The 16,513-nt window shown below is 50.9% G+C and overlaps 1 protein-coding gene across 1 annotated transcript in view; it reads right to left on the bottom strand.

Annotated features, from left to right (window-relative positions):
* The window catches only part of CALN1 (calneuron 1), a 163,197-nt gene that overhangs the window by 144,634 nt on the left and 2,050 nt on the right, over window positions 1–16,513 (bottom strand). The gene's annotated exons all lie outside the window — the stretch shown is intronic.

The raw sequence follows: 16,513 nt of genomic DNA on the forward strand, positions 1-16,513 counted from the left end.
ACACACAAGAGCTCTGAGTCTGACACACCTTGTGTGCTGTGTCCCTGAGCTCCTGTCCATCACCAGCACGGGCTGCGCTCCTTCCCCACCATGAGGGACACACCTCTCCTTCTTTTCTGCATCCAGGACAAGCCACTGTGTCCATGCCAGGACCCTTCATGGCTTGGACTGGTTGACCCACCATCCTGATTCGTTTTGGGACCAGGGACAGCAGCCAGGGAATGGCTGGAGCTGTGTCAGGGCAGGCTCAGGTTGGATCTCAGGAAAACGTTCTTCCCCCAGAGGCTGGTTGGGCACTGCCCAGGCTCCCCAGGGCAGTGGGCACAGCCCCAAGGCTGCCAGAGCTCAGGGAGGCTTTGGCTGATCCTCTGGGGCACAGGGGGTGACTCTTGGGGATGGGCAGGGCTGAGAGTTGGACTGGATGTTCCTTGCGAGTCCCTCCCAGCTCAGCACATTCCATGATTTTATGCCTTCAGTCACCCTGCAACATCAAACCCTCTCAGTCTCTCCTTACACTCTGAACAGGCCCTTTCCCCCTTGCCCTGTGCTGGCCCTGGTGCCCCCAGGTGATGCACATATGCCCCTTGTCATCCTTCCTGTGCCCGCCCGGTGCCAGCCGCGGTCCTGCCGGTGCCCCAGCCGTGCCCTCGCCGTGCCAGCCGCCGTCACCCCCCGCCCCTGCCATCTGTCACCCGCCGTCTGGCTCCTCTCCTCCCAACAGAGGAGGAGAACTCGAAGCAACAATTTATTTGCTGTTTTGTCTGTAATTGCACAGCACCCACAGCTCGAGCTCTGACCTCCAAGGTGTATTATTATTATCAATTCCAATTATTATTGTTATTCTCAACCCTCTGAGAGCACCTTCTCGATACAGTCCTAATTTTTTTTTGGACTCTCTCCCTTATCTCTGTGTTTGGCAACACCTCCTCCATAGCTGAGCTCCACTCCTTGGGCAATACAAACTCACAGATGACTTTCACTGCAGTTTTTCTCCCTAATAGTGGCTTGCTCCTGTTCTGAAAAGCGAACCTTGCACTTCACCCCTCCAGCCAACCACTTAATGCCAGTGAAAAATTGCCTTTTCTTATTCCTAGATAATGACTGATCTCCCAGATTGGATAATGAAACAAGTAATGGCATTAGGGGCCCATTAATCAGTGGTGAGCGGTGAATAACACAGAGTACAAGGCTGTCAACTGCTCCTGAAGGGCAAAGAAAGGGGAACTGTGGAGAAATGGGGAAAACACTCAGAATCTGGTCCACCAGACTCCACGTTTCTTTTTTATTACCTTAAAGTGGCCAAGAATCAATTCTTTGCATGGGGGACCCAGACTTGTCACAGGTGTCCAGATTAGATATCAGCACTTAGGAGATTCCCAGTACATTCCAAATCCTGCTGGATTTCACAGTTAGCAGGAACTCACTTCAATTCCTTCCTCTTCCTGCTACAGGATGTGAAAAAAGAAGGAAGAATCCAGGAGGGCCCTTCCCTACAGTCACATTAATGTTGTTGGTGGTGGAACACCAGGAGGACTTTCCCCCCATCAGCTCGTTCTGCCTTGAGCCATGTTTTCCCAGCAGCATTCCCGGGAGGAAAGGGCCCATTGTGGTGGAACGAGGGCTCACAGCCGTGGTGCCAGTGGGTGTGGAATGGGAGATGGTGCAGCAGAGCTCAGAACCAACCCTGTGAGCAGAGTCACCCCTCAGGAGAGCAGCCAGGGGGCACCGACAGGAGCAGGGACACCTCGGGCGGAGCAGAGGCTCAGCTGTCAGCCTGCCTCAGGAATGTGGTCCCCCTGGGCCCCGGGGCTTCAATCCATGTTCATGAACTTCTCTCCCAAGGGGCTGCTCAGCTGTGTTTCACACAGCTGGTGACAGCCTCCCTCCAGCTCAGAATCCTGGAATTATTGAGATGGAAAAGCCCTCCCAGCCCGTTGACTCCAACCTGTGCCCCATCCCCACCTTGTCCCCAGCCCAGAGCACTGAGTGCCACCTCCAGGGATGGGGACTCTACCACCACCCTGAGAAGCTGTGACAGTGCCTGACCACCCATTTCCAGGAAGAAATTTTCCCCAATATCCAATTTGAACCTCCCCTGGCACAGCTTGAGACCGTTCCCTCTCCTCCTGTCCCTTGTTTTCTGGGAGCAGAGCCCGACCCCCCCCAGCTCCCTCCTCCTGTCAGGGGGTTGCAGAGCCAGAAGGTCCCCCCTGAGCCTCCTTTTCTCCAGGCTGAGCCCCCCCAGCTCCCTCAGCTGCTCCTGCTGCTCCAGCCCCTTCCCAGCTCCGTTCCCTTCCCTGCACACGCTCCAGCCCCTCAGTGTCTCTCTTGTCATGAAGGTCCCAGAACTGGGACCTGAGGTGCAGCCTCATACTCAAGGTGTGCCCTCAATCTTCATGCAAGGGACTAAGACAGGGATCCAAAGAAGAGCCACCCTGGTTCAAACCATCCTGAGCTGCTCAGGACCTTTCCCCATGTGGAGCCAGGAGTGCTCACTCTGGGACAGGGGAAGATCAGGAACAACAACCTCCAAAAAAATAAATCATCAAAAAGGAGACAGAAGGAAACCCTTTTTAACCTCCTGCCTAAGACACCTCCTCTGTCCTCACCTCCAGTCCATCTCACACTGCCCCAGTGAGGCTGGGAACACTGAATCATGGAATGTGCTGAGCTGGAAGGGACCCCCAAGAATCATGGAGTCCAACCCTCAGCCCTACACAGGCCCAGCCCCAAGAGTCACCCTCTGTGCCCCAGAGGATCAGTCAAACCCTCCCTGAGCTCTGGCAGCCTTGGGGCTGTGCCCACTGCCCTGGGGAGCCTGGGCAGTGCCCAACCAGCCTCTGGGGGAAGAACCTTTGGCTGAGATCCAACCTGAGCCTGCCCTGACACAGCTCCAGCCATTCCCTGGGTGCAGTGGCACTGAAATGGTTAACTGGGATTGCATTTGCAGCCCAGCCCCCTTGGCTGGGTGAGCTCTGCAGAGCTCCTGGCCCTGAGTTTCCTTTCCTCCTTTGCCTCCTGCTCTTCCTGCCAAGCGTCAGGATCTGGCCCGTCCCCAGCGCTCGGTGCCAGCGCGGGCGGTGACTCACTCAGCAGCTCCTCATCACAACACATTCCTTCAATGGGACTTCGATCTGGATGACACTTGTCTTCCAAATCTGCTGCTGGAGAGAGGCAAGAAGGGCACAAACACGAGCTCAAAGCGAAGGGGGACGGCGGGATTGGCTCAGAGCTGGTGGGGGATCGGAGTTATCTCCGTCTCTCCCTCAGCAGATAATCAATTTTGTTAATAAGAGGAGAAACGCAGCCCAAAGGGGAAAAGAAAGGTCCTCACATCACTTCTTCCATCAGGCTGACACTTCTTCATCCTGGGGAATTTAACATCTGTTGCATAATTCAGAGAACATGTGGGTTATTTTCCAGGCTTATTAATAGCCCAAACCCGAAGATTTAAAATGAAATCCAGCAGCTGCTCCAGACTTCACCTCTTGGAGAAGGGGGTGAGAGCAGGTACAATGGCTGGCTGGGGGTCAGGGCTTTCCTTCACTCCAAAGCTCCCTGTTACAAGCCAGGAAGGACACGGCTTGGACTGATGCTGAGACATCTGGATTCCCAGATTTTCCTCGGTGCTTTTTTCCTCTCACATCTCGTTTTTCTCTCTAGGGGAGGCAGGGCAGAGTGGAGAGGCTCAGAGGTGTGAGAGAGGGCTGGGAGGGTGCAGCCAGGAGGGGAGGGAGGCAGTGCAGCATCATCCCCTCCGTACACAAAGCACTGTCCTTCCCAGGGCACTCAGGAACATCCAGGATCTCTGACATCCCTCACAGGCACTTGGATGGAAGGATAATTTTCTTAATGCCCTCTGAGCTGGAAAACAGGCTGAAGAAATGCACCTGGAGAGAGGGTGGGAAGGTTGGGTGTAGCTCAGTCTGCCCTGCTCCTGGTGGGGATGGGAAGATGGAAATACGGAAATATGGAAATATGGAAATATGGAAATATGGAAATACACCATCATGAGCACTCCTGAAATGCCTTAAATTCCCTCTGCCGGCATTTTCAGGAGGGATTCAGGTTGGGAAACAGCCTGGTCATGGGTGAGGCTGTGGAGGACACGAACAGGTCCGTGGCTGTTCCTAAAGCACGACGTGCAGCTCGTAAGTTGTGTGGGGCAGTGGTGGAGGCAGAGCCCCCCTTGCACCCCCAGCCCACCCGAGGGTCACTGGCTGTGACACTTCTCATTCTCCTGCTCATCTCAGCAGAACCTGCAGTTCAGCTTGAGTCAACTCCAAATTCCTCCGTGGCTTTAAGCCAGTGAAGAAAGAGCAAATCTGCCAAAGGGTGGTGGCCGGTGACAAGCACTTCATTTTCTGGCAGTGAATAAAAGCCAAGAAGGGCTGCCCAGCACGGCCCAGTTCCCCAGACACCACTGCAGGGAGGAGGTTCATCTCTGAGCCCCACTGGTGTCCACTGGGAGGCAGGTGACCTCCTTTTTAATTGGTTTCATTTTTGATTATTATGTTATGGGAGTTGATTTTTTTGTCAGGGGGGAGTTGTTTGTTTTGGAGCCTTTTTGGTGGTGGGTTTTTTTTTTTTTGGTCTGTTTGTGGGGATTTGTGGCTTTTGTTTTTTAGGGTTTTTGGAACTAATCCCCCTGCCTGGATCACTCAGTGCCCCTTGGAGCCTTTTCTGGTGTTTTAACACAGGGACAAGGAAGAGGTTTAATCACCTCAGTGTCTGAGAGCAGAGCTGGCACCTGGGATTAATGTGGATTTTGGGATGGGGTATAAAAGTCTGGACTGGAAAGCACCAAAGCTGCTCTTTACCAAGCTGAGCTGCTGAGATTTGCTTGTACAAAATGCTACTTTAATGTCTCAAGTGCCTGAGAGCCCAGTCAGACAGGTTTGGAGCAGCAAAGAGCGTGGCCTAAACTCCAGGCTGTCAGAAACCAGGAGCTGCTTTGGCTCCTGTTACAAGAAATGCTTAAATACTCCCTGGGAGTGAGTGCAGAGCTCATATATCTCATCCCACCAGGAATAAACAGACAGTAAATTGTTTTTTTCTTAGTATTCAGTTCCAATTATTCCTACAGTGCAAGGCAGCAGCAGGAGAACACAAGGGATGGCTGCTGGGTCTGTGGCCCATCCAGGCAGCTCCAGCAGTCCCTGGGGGCTCATTTGCCCCCAGCCCAGGGGTGGGGGTTACTCAGCTCTCCACTCAGAACTTCCCGTGCAAACTAAAACCATCCGCTGAAAGAAAATTATTCAGTGAATTTTTTTTAAATTAGAAAGGAATTATTAATTCCTCTAAATTTGAATTCAGCAAATTTCAGCTGCTCCAGTTGACCCAAAACTGCCCCCCTGACCGAAACCAGGAGGTACCACTTTGGCAGAGGGACAGAGCTGTCAGCTTGGTCATAATTTGACTGAGATTTTCACTTTTCCTCCCTGCAGCTGCCTTTTTGTCCCCACCCAGCTGAAATTTCACTCATTTTTATTTTTAGAGGCAGTATTTCATGTTTTCCCCGTCCACCAAGCCCTGCTTATCTGACCTCATGGATCTGTAACAATCCTTTCTTATCCCTTCCCCTGGACCTGTAAAGCTTTTCTGGAAGAATTTTGACAAAACCAATATTTTTCTCTAAATCCATACATGGGATTCTTGCACAGAATCTTCCATTCCAGCTGTTCCTTCTTTGCCTTCCAATACTGTTCTCAAAATCTGCAGGGTCAGTTGGACACAATTCAGTTTATTAGCACAAATACAGAGCCACAGGGTATTAGGGAAGGAGTGTGCTGAGCACCCAAAAGCTCTTGGAAATTCAGAAAGAGTCTAATTATGTCTGTTACCCAACAAGGACTTCACACATTGTTCACTGCCTTTAGAAAAAGCAACTGGCAATGTCAGAAAAATTAGGAATTGTGAATTTGGAGTAATTGACCTCCTGTTCCTATTGTGCATTTGCCATGTAATGAAAGAAAAACAGGAAAGAGCCTTGCCAAGGTACAGGGAGGAAAAAAAAAAACCAACAGCAAAAATGAAAGAGATTTTTGTTGGCAGGACTTGCAAATTATTGCTGCTCCCCTTCGCCCAACTTCCTTCATGGAATTGCAGAGAATTCCCCAGAGGTGCTGCTGGGAGAAGGTGGAAGCACCTCAGGTGGAGCAAGAGGCTCCTGCCCTCAAAGACCCGACCAGGAGTGAAAGCAAGAGCGAAGGAACCAAAAATAAAAGGGGTTTAGGTGAAAATCTGGCAGGGCTGGATCTAAGCTGAGCTTCAGCAGGTGTTTATAGGGATGGCTGGAATGCCAAGTGTCGAATGGCAAAGAGTTACTTGGAGCTCAGAGCTGCAGCCTCTGCCAAGCAGGGGTGGTACAGCCCAAGAGTTGGGCGTTTAAGGGGTGTCCAGGCTCAGCTGGAGGGTGCTCAGCAGTTGTTGGAGCCCACAGTGCTCATTGATCCAGCTCAGGAGGCCTCTTCAACCACATTCCCACATCCTCCTCCCGACCTCGGCACCATCAGCTCCTGGATTTGGGGCTGTGAAGCCAAACTCAACCCCACCCCCTGTCAGTGCCACCTGTGCTGGCACTGCCTCAGCAGGACAGGCTCAGGGAGGGAAGGGCAGGTCAAGAAGAGCTTTGTCAGGGAGTGACAGAGATGGATCTGCTCCGTGGTGGGAATAACAGAACCAGGGGCCAAGGGTGGCCCCCCCAAAGAAGTCCTGAGGGGTCTGAACTCAGAGTGCTGGTAACAGCCACTGAAAAGGTGAGAAATTAAGTGCAAGCTCCACCCAAAAAGCTCAGTCAGGAGCAGATGAGCCTGAAAACAAAGCTACAGTGCAGGTCCATCCAGGAGACAGGCTGGGAGCAAAGGGATCTCCAATATAGCTCCGAGGTCCTGCCAGGGAAATGGGCACAAACAGCACAAACTGGAGCTGAGGGCTCAGGACTGAGCTTAAATGGGCTCCTGGCCATGGGTGGGACCCAGGTGAGGATGCTGAGGGCAATGAGTGCCCTAAGGTTTGATCCCAGGATTCAGAAACGTGGGGGAACTGGGATTCAGATGATGAACATCTGAAAACTTGTCACCTGTCCTGGCATCTTAAATAGGGCTCCTCTGAAAGTCACCTGTGCCAGGGTACAGAATCACATTTATAGAATCACTTGAGGTTGGAAAAACCCTCCAAGATTATCCAACCTGTGACTGATCTCCCTTTGTCCCCCAGCCCAGAGCACTGAGTGTCACCTCCAGTCCTGCCTTGGACACCTCCAGGGATGGGGACTCCAAATCTCCCTGGGCAGCCCCTACCAGTGCCTGACCACCCTTTCCAGGGAGAAATTCCTCCTGCCACGTGAGCCTGAGTGAGCTGGGGCTGTTATAGCACGAAACTGGTGCTGCTGTAGAAATCAGGAGCTGATTTTCCTGGCTCAGGAAAGCAAACGTGAGGATTTTTCGGAACACCCGACTCCCCTCACCTCATGGGCCATCAAGTGAAGTTGCTGCATTTGAATTTACACATTATTCTCAAACAGGGCCTGGCTGGCAGCTCCTGAGTTCTCTAGAACAACTTTTTCTCTGCTTCTGTTGTTTTTCAGCAGCAATTTGAGTCATTACTTAGCAAAAAGTGCTTCGCTTCCCTGACTTATCTACATTAAATAAATACCCCATAAAGCACGGGAGGTATGTATTAGTCAAATGTGCTTTCAAACATTCAGGGGCTTTGGTAAACAAAATATGTTGTGGATTTAAACTCTGCAGTTTTACCTCAACTGTGCAAAAGTTTTAATTTGATTATACATCTTATTAACTGTGCTCTCGTGTGTCCTCCCCCTTCCTTCCTCTCCTGCTCTTCTTCTTTGCTTTGAAATAAAAGCCAGTCCTCTCTCACACAGCACTGCAATTTTCATCAAAATTTTTTCCTGCAAGCTGTTAGCAAAACATATTTAAGGCTGACCCTGAACAGCCATACTCATTTTCCTTCAAACATTTCAATTATTACTTAATTTAGGCCTGCCTGAATAGCCCTCCTGCCTCTAATTTGACCATTGTCACAGCAACGCAGGAGTGTCTTCCAAAGGAAAGGGGTTTTAGATTCTCGTCAGTGCCCAAGTGTTGATGTCAATATTGTGACTTCATTCCACGTTGGTGAGGCACCACCTCAAATCCTGGGGGCAGGTTGGGGCTCCTCCTGATGAGAGAGACACTGAGGGGCTGGAGCGTGTGCAGGGAAGGGAGTGGAGCTGGGAAGGGGCTGGAGCAGCAGGAGCAGCTGAGGGAGCTGGGGGGGCTCAGCCTGGAGAAAAGGAGGCTCAGGGGGGACCTTCTGGCTCTGCAACCCCCTGACAGGAGGGGGGAGCTGGGGGGGGGTCGGGCTCTGCTCCCAGGGAACAAGGGATGGGATGAGAGGGAACGGCCTCCAGCTGTGCCAGGGGAGGGTCAGGTTGGATATTGGGGAAAATTTCTCCATGGAAAGGGTTGTCCAGCCCTGGCCCAGCTGCCCAGGCAGGGGTGGAGTCCCCATGCCTGGAGGGGTTTACAAACATGGATGTGGCACTTGGGGACATCATTAGTGGTGGCCTTGGCAGTGCTGGGGGATGGTTGGACTCCATCATCTCAGAGGGCTTTTCCAGCCTAAGTGCTCCTGTGATTCCATGATTCCAACACGGTGAATTCCACCTGGAGTAGTTTCATTGCTTTCTGAAGATGTGGCTCAGGCAGGGAGGGCATCCCTTGGGTTGATGTGGTATCCAGGGCACGTATCCACGTGCAAAGGGCTGGAATCCTGATTCCCACCATGGCCCTGGATTCTCCTGGCCAGTGACTGGAGACACCATCTCCAGCTGGAATTGAGAAGTGGAAACCAGCTACACTTGAGTTATCAGCCCCTCCAGAGCAGGGAGGATGGTGGAGCACAGCTCAGAGGGGTTCTCTTCAAGATTTTTGCCTCTGGAAACCAAAACATGGGGACACCCCTGTGGGTGTCCATACAGCTGGCACTGGGATTTTGTTGGGAAGAGGCTCCTGGGGAGCTCTGTGAACCCAGGACACACACTGGGTTGGCTCCATCCACCACACCTCACGAGGCATGAGCTCTGAAATAGTTTTTGGAGACCATAAATAACTACTGAATGCAAAATTATTGACTCTGGAAGCAGAAAACAAGCTCTGTTTTGCTCTGAAATTCAAGATATTCGCAGTGCTCATGTGACTGTAAATATATATATTCACCATATATACACACATCTTTATATATTAAAAATATTACACTAAATATATCTAAACTTATAAATACATAATACATCGATTTTTATACAACTGCATTAAAAATTAAGGAGCTGCTCGAAAAAGCAATAAAAAGGGAGAAGTTAAAAGATTAAAATAACTGCTTTAAGCTCTCTATTTCAAGCCTGGAATAATCACAGATTGCCAAACCAACCAGAGTTAAAAGGAAAAAAAAGGGTTGTGCAGCAGAGCAGGAAAGTTAAAAGGCATTACTCAAAAAGCACAAGGGTGTTCAGAAAGGGAATAGATGCCTGGATGTGACAAATTGCACGGGAAGGAACAGTGGGACAGGCCAAAAATGGGGTGGAATGACAACCTGTAAGAGGTGACAACAGGAAATAGCAGGGGAAGGAGGTTTGCTGGGGCTGAAAAATGACCCCCAAGGAAAACACACAGAGAGGAGAGACAGGGCCTGGTGGGAGGGTAAGGGATGGTTGGCATTGTTTTCAGGATGAAGGAGGTGGGGAAAGAAGGAATAAAGATGGACAGTTTTCCATAATGAAAGTAACCCCCTGTTGCAACCCCTGTAAAATATCCCCTGGTTTGTCAGGAATTCCCTGGGAGGGGGGTGAGGAGTGAGATGACAACGTTTATTAGAGGCAAAATCAATCAGGATGAGCAAAACCTGAGTTGGTTGCAAGAGCTGCAAAAAAAACCAAAAACCCAAAAAAACCCCTCACAAAATCCAATGTCTGAAGAACAAAGAGCTGAATTTCAGTGCCAAAAGCACAGGAGGAAAACACCCCATGGTCTCCTACCAGATGAAGAGCTCTGAACTAGGAATTGCTGTTCAGGGAGGATTTACTGGGAGAAACTTGGATGCTGCTTGGAAAACATCCACTCCACATCCAGCACAGCCACGGGAAAACATAAGGTGAGATGTTTCTGGGCGAGAAATAGAGACCAAAACTGAAACTCTACTGTTGTGTGAACCCACCCTGCACCCCCAGGGTGAATCAAGCCCTGCTCAGGACACTCCAGAAGGGAGATAACACAGCAAGGAAAGGGGAGAGGAGGGAACTGAGCCTGGGCAGAGACAGAGAGTGGCTTGTGCACAAAAGTACATCGACACTTCAGGGCCCTTCAGTCTGGCAAAGAGGGGGCTGAAAGGGCTGGAGGAGACACTTATTAAAAGAAGGGTTTTAAGGGAGAAACTCCACAGAGAAAGGGAATAGACAGCAAGGACTTGCTGTTTCTCACAGCTCCAGGCTTAAGAGGCACCTGATGAAACTACCAAGGAATAACTTTTTAAAATAAAGAGAAGGTGGCAGAGGAAGTGTTTTGGCAGATAGGGCCCAGTCACGTTGTTGGGTTTTTCCAGGAGGTGCTCAAAAGCAGAAATAGGTTCAAGGAGGAATAACATGCATTGAAACAGAGACAGCCACAGCTTTCAGCTCAGGAATTTTCCAGGTTGGGAAGTTGGAGGAGAAGGTGTGGACTGCACTCCAGGAGATCAGGTGAGAGGGGAATTTGTCCTGAGAAAAGGAGCTCCAACACCATTGCCCTGAGTCCATGTGGCCTTTTATCTACTGGCAGGGAAGAAAATGTTTCCTCCTGCAGCTTCTGGACACTGAGAGCTGGAAGAAATCCTCCAGCAATTTTATGTGGATCACATTTGTGACAGAAAGTGTTTAACTAATGGTCAAGAAAAAGCCTGGTGAATCATCCCCTGTGACCCTGTCCTTTGCACAGAGCAGGTTCTCCTCATAATTCACGCTATTTAAGTCAGCTAATCTGCTCTTTAAAATCCTTTATGGTGAATCTGACGTGGGAAATAGCATCTGAAAAAATAAATATCTTTTTTTTTTTAAGGGACTTTCATGGTGGTTTTTTTTAAAGAGACCTTCAGGGAGGGGAAGGGGGAAGCCACAGTGGCAGACTCCGGTTCCTCCAGGTCCCAGAATTAGTCCCGGGCTCTGAGTCTTAGACCAAGAGCCTACTGTGCTGTACCAACACTGATGAAAAGGTGTTTTGCATCACAGCACTCTGTTCTCCACACCTGGGGGATGTATCTCAGCAGCAAGGAAACACCAGCATGTGTCTCCAGCTTCGTCCTTCCTTCACAGCTTCCTCCCACACACTGCCAGTACTTTTTTATGAACAAACCTTATTTTCTTCAAATCTACTCTCCAGCAGCACATGAGATGATGTGGAGGGACACCTTCACTTTACTGTGAGGGTGGGGACACACTGGCCCAGGTTGCCCAGGGGAGGTTGTGGATGCCCCAACCCTGGCAGTGCTCAAAGCCAGGCTGGATAAGGCCTTGAGCAACCTGGTCTGGTGGGAGGTGTCCCTGCCCGTGGCAGTGGGTGGTTGGGACTAGAGGGTCTTTAAGCTCCATTCCAAGCCCTCGGGATTCTGTGATTCTGTGATTTTATGCTCACAGAGACCGAGGTCTGCAGCCCCATGTCTGCTCCCAAGGTCCCAGAAACTCCTGTGCCCTCCTGCTCGTGGATATACATGGACACAGAGCAGCTCCCCTCGTGCCATCCTGCCTGGGACATTCACCTCTGGAAAACCATCCTGTGAGTGCCAAGGCTTGTCGTGGAATCCCAGAATCCCAGGAAGGTTTGGGTTGGAAGAGACCTTAAAGCCCATCTAGTTCCACCACCAGAGCACATCTGTGATTGTGACAATTGGCCCCTGCCTCTGGCCCACCCTTGAGCAGTTTGGGGTGTCCCTCTTACTCACAACAAGGTCTGCTGGGTTTTTAGCAGCTGCCATGCGGCAGAAAGAGGGTCAGCAAAAGGGGTCAGTAGGACTGTTCAAGGTTTCCTGGTGCCTCTGGCTGCTCTCAGCCCCTCCAGAGCTGTGATGGTTTTCTCAAGCCTTAAATGAGACCCAAGGTGGAGCCCCTGCTGCCTTTTGTGCCAAACCCAGACCAAGCCCACATCACCTCATCATAAACCCTCTCCCTGCAGCCACGCAGTTCAGCTGGGGTTTAAAGAGCACTGAGAGCATTTTCCACAGATCCATCTTCTCCTTGTACCCTGGAGAAAGCCCATCTTTTACAACTTACATTTCAGGAGGGGATAAAATATTCATCAGACATCCTGAGAAGCGCTGTGAGATTGTGCTGCTTCAATCAGGTCACAGGACAAAACTGCACCTTTGGTCCATGGGCCAAGCTGAGGGAGAAAAAACCCCATCTCTACTCTTCCAGCTGTTTTCTTTTTATGGGTTAGGATTATCTAAAATGCCTGAATCTGTTTTCCCACTCTTTCTGGTCATCAGGAACTCAGAAAACAATTGGCTGTGGGATCAGGCTCTGCTGGGTGGGAGCAGAGGGGCTCCTGGCTGAGTCTGACACCCTCAGCTGCTCGGGGTCCTGCCCCACCAGGTTTTGCTCTGGATTGTTCTCTGAGGCCAGGATTGGTTGGGATTAATCCCCCCCGGTGTTATTAGCATTACAACAGCTCTTGGATCTGCAGCTTTTGTTCCAGAAAATGGGTTTTTGGATGGAAGCTCGTTGAGAGGAACTGACAAAAATACCACAGCTCTGCATGGATGGCTGTGCAGTGCCAGGGGGCAATGCCATCCTGCAGAAGTTTCTTGGCACCATCCCAGCTCACACATTACAGCACAGTAACAAGTGTAACACACGTTGTAGCAACATCATCTCCATCACCAGGACAGAAGAACTTCACCCTTCCCAGGAGCCACCAGCCAGCAGCGGATCCCCGCCCCCCCCGGGGTTAACACTTTCCCAGCAGGGCAGGGAGGGGATCCTGCCCCTCTGCCCAGCCCTGGGCTGGGCCCAGCTCGGGCTCCTCAGCACAGCAGGGCCAGGGAGCTCCTGCAGCGGGGCCAGCGCAGGCTGTGAGGATGAGGAGGGCACTGGAGCATCTCCCTGAGCAGCAAAGGCTGAGGGAGCTGGGGCTGTTCAGCCTCCAGAGCAGACCCTGAGAGGGGCCCTCCCACTGTGTGTCAGGGGCTGCAGGGAGGGGGCAGAGGATGGAGCAGGCTCTGCTCGGGGGGCCCAGCAATGGCCCAGCAGGAACGGGCAGGAACTGATGCCCAGGAAGCTCCAGCTGGACAGGAGGAAGAACTTCTTCCCTGGGCAGTGCCCCAGCTCTGAACAGGCTGCCCAGGGAGGGGCTGGAGTCTCCTCCCTGGGGATATTCCAGAGCCCTCTGGACACAATCCTGTGCCCTGTGCTCTGGGCTGGCCCTGCCTGAGCAGGGAGGTGGCACCAGTGACCCACTGGGGTCCCTTCCAGTTTGACCCACCCTGGGATTCTGTGACATCCTCCAGGTTTCCCCTCCTGCAGCTCTGGAGCTGTACTGTGCTGTCACATCACCACAAGCAGCAGGTCCAAGGGGCAGCCAGGCTTGGTGGCTCCTCTGTGACAGCACCAATCCTGGAGCATCTCCTTGCTCTCAAGAACCAGCAACTTTCCTGTTCTTAAACCCTGGGAGACCTTTGCTCTTCTCAAGTTAATCCTTTCCCAGCTTCATGGGCTGTTTCTCCCCACTGGATTTATGAGGGAGCACAAATAAAAACACCCTCTCAGAAGATTCCTGTGTTCCTGTTTCACTTACAGCTCTGGCTGTGCCAGACCATTCCTGCCTTTGCTCCTGCAGTGGAGCCTCCAAGAGGAACCTTTCCAAAGCCAGCAGGGGCATCCTGCCAGCTTCCAGCAAAGCATCAGCAGCTCCTGAGGGTTTATTAATCCACTTTGAAACAGTGCCTTGGGCTCCCAAAGCAGTTCTCAAACTGGAGCCCTTGCTTTGGCTGGAGCCGGGAGGAATTCAGAGGGATTCAGCTCCTGAGCAGCCCAGGTCGCAGCACGAAAGGATTTAAAGGGTGAAACCTCCATCAAACCGGGCAACATCTGCACGGGAATTTCTTGAAAATCTACTTTCAAGGATCCCCAGGGCTTCTGATACAGTGTGGCTTAACTTTATCTAAAGATCAGCCTCTAGCTGACAATTGATTTCTGGCAGTCTCTGGGTGGCCGTGGAAAGCCAGGTTTGCATTGTCTGGGCAGCCTTTTACCTCCTTCCATTGAAACGGGGGGTTAAAATAATACACTGAGAGTGGCTAATGTTCAAAGGGGAATAACAGACCCTGAAGGAGGAGGGGAAAAAAAAAGGTAAAAACATCAAAGAAGACAAGGCTGTGGCATTAAGGTGGATTAACCTGCTCTGAAAGGCCACCTGAATCCAGCCAAACCCCCCAGGGGATCAGCACAGATGATCAGATGATCCAGCCCTGCAGGTTCTCCCGATCCATATCTGGATCCTGCTGAATTCCCTGGCTGTGGCTGCTCTGATCCCTCCACCCTGATGTTTACACCTCCAACATTCCTCTTAATAACTGTGCCACTTCATTCACACGATCCATTTCTACAATTTAGGACTTCTGTAGACTGGTTTTAATTTGTCACACTAATTCAAACTGCAGTATTCTGCCAGAGATGTAGAATGGGCTTGACATACATCCTTTGCTCTGAGTAGGAGAATATATTCATTTCTAGCAGCTAGAAGTAGTAAATTTAGGTTTTATCTTCATCAAATACATATTGGTCCCTTCCTGCTCCAGGTTTTCTGTTGTTTAAAGGTGACTGGCAAAGAAAAAAGCAAAAATCGGAGTTATGCCTTTTGTACCTGTGCTCTTTCCACTGTACAGAGCAAAGGAAGTAAGGAAGGTTATTACCTGCAATAAAAATAGAATTTTTCTGCTTGTTCCTCAGAAATTCAGCTCTTGTTTGCAGTGGGAAAGTCTTTGGTGGTTGGAGATGGACAGGCAGGATGGAGCAAATGGCCTGGTGGGACCAGGGAAGCTCAGATCTTTGTGCCCACCCGGGCACTGGTCTCTCGTGGTGCTGTCAAGGAGCCCGGGGGAAGGAAAGGGCTCTGGGACTATGGAAAACCTGTGGCACAGAGATTTTTAGGAAGGATGTTTGTGTCTGTCTGCCACACCTGCTGAGAGCCCACAACTTGATCCAGGTTCAAATCCACCCTTTCCACCTGCGACAACCTCAGACGGGGAGGGACAACCTTGACACTGCTCATCATTCCCAGGTGAAGAAAGAAGATTAGAAAAAAAAAGGGGAAAAAAAGAGGCCTTTTTGTCATCACAAAGCCACAAAGAAGAGTCCAAGCTCAGTTTCCTCAATTTAGAAAAGAAAACCTTGCCCAGGTCACCTCTACTGCGAGTGATGCCAGGTGAGCAATTCCCTGCCTGCCAACCCTTCCAATCCTTTTGTCATCGGGTTCAAGAGCGTCACTGAGACTCAGGACTCAGAGCTTAATTACAGAGCACAAAGCACTCAATCCCACTAACTGCTGAGCTCAAAAATTACTCCCTCCCTCCCTTTTTAATCTCAATATTCACAGAATTAGAATGGAAAAGCCAAACCTGGCCACCCAGCCCTTCCCCGCCGCCGAGGCTGCTCCTGTCCCAGCTCAGGAATCCAGCAGGAGATAAATCCAGGCTTGGGCAGCAGAGGTGGCTCAGGGGGGAAGTTGTAGCTGGTATTTAAGCTCCATCCTCGTGGTGGGCTCAGCTCTGTGTCTCTGCCCAGCTGCTCCCTGTGGGTTCCTTCCCTGCCTCTCCAGGCTGCACGTTTGGGAGCGCTGGAGACGCAAAGGGCTGGGCCCGGGAAATATCCATCCCTGCCAGGACACATTCCCTGAGAGTCAGCAAAACTTTTCAGCCCTTCATTTCATCCCATTATTTCTGCTGATGGCACTATAAATAATTACTCCCCACCCTCCTTATGCTTGCAAGGCTGGAGATGCTTTGCTGAACCAAGATGTACATTTTGTTTGTCTTTCCTCCCCTCGCTTGTATTTTTTGGTGGTTTTCAAACCCTACTCTGTGTTTTCCAGCTCTGCTGGCTGAAGGAACCAGGTTTCAGGGGCTTCACCCAAGAACACTTTGCCCTGCTCAGCCCACAGGAACAGGTTTTTTGACTTTCAGGCCCTTTCAGGTTTCCTTGCCAGGTCATTTGTTCTGCAAGCTGGGAACAAGGGAGTTATTATCCCATGTCTGGGACACAAAGGACAAGCTCTTCCTCATGCCACCAAAAGTCACAAATGGTTAAATCTCTACCAAAGGGATGGGAGCCACTGAGGAAAACAACCCTGAACAGAGAAACCAATAAACACAACATCCCTTTCCCTCCCCAGCCCTGCAGCCCATGAGTTAATCCTGGAGTGGGTTTCACTCCGTCCTGGCATCTCTGCTTTTGCTCTCAGCCTCCTCCTCTCTTAAGTTTCATTCCTTCAAC

Source organism: Chiroxiphia lanceolata, chromosome 20, assembly GCF_009829145.1.
Source record: "Chiroxiphia lanceolata isolate bChiLan1 chromosome 20, bChiLan1.pri, whole genome shotgun sequence".
NCBI lineage: Eukaryota > Metazoa > Chordata > Aves > Passeriformes > Pipridae > Chiroxiphia > Chiroxiphia lanceolata.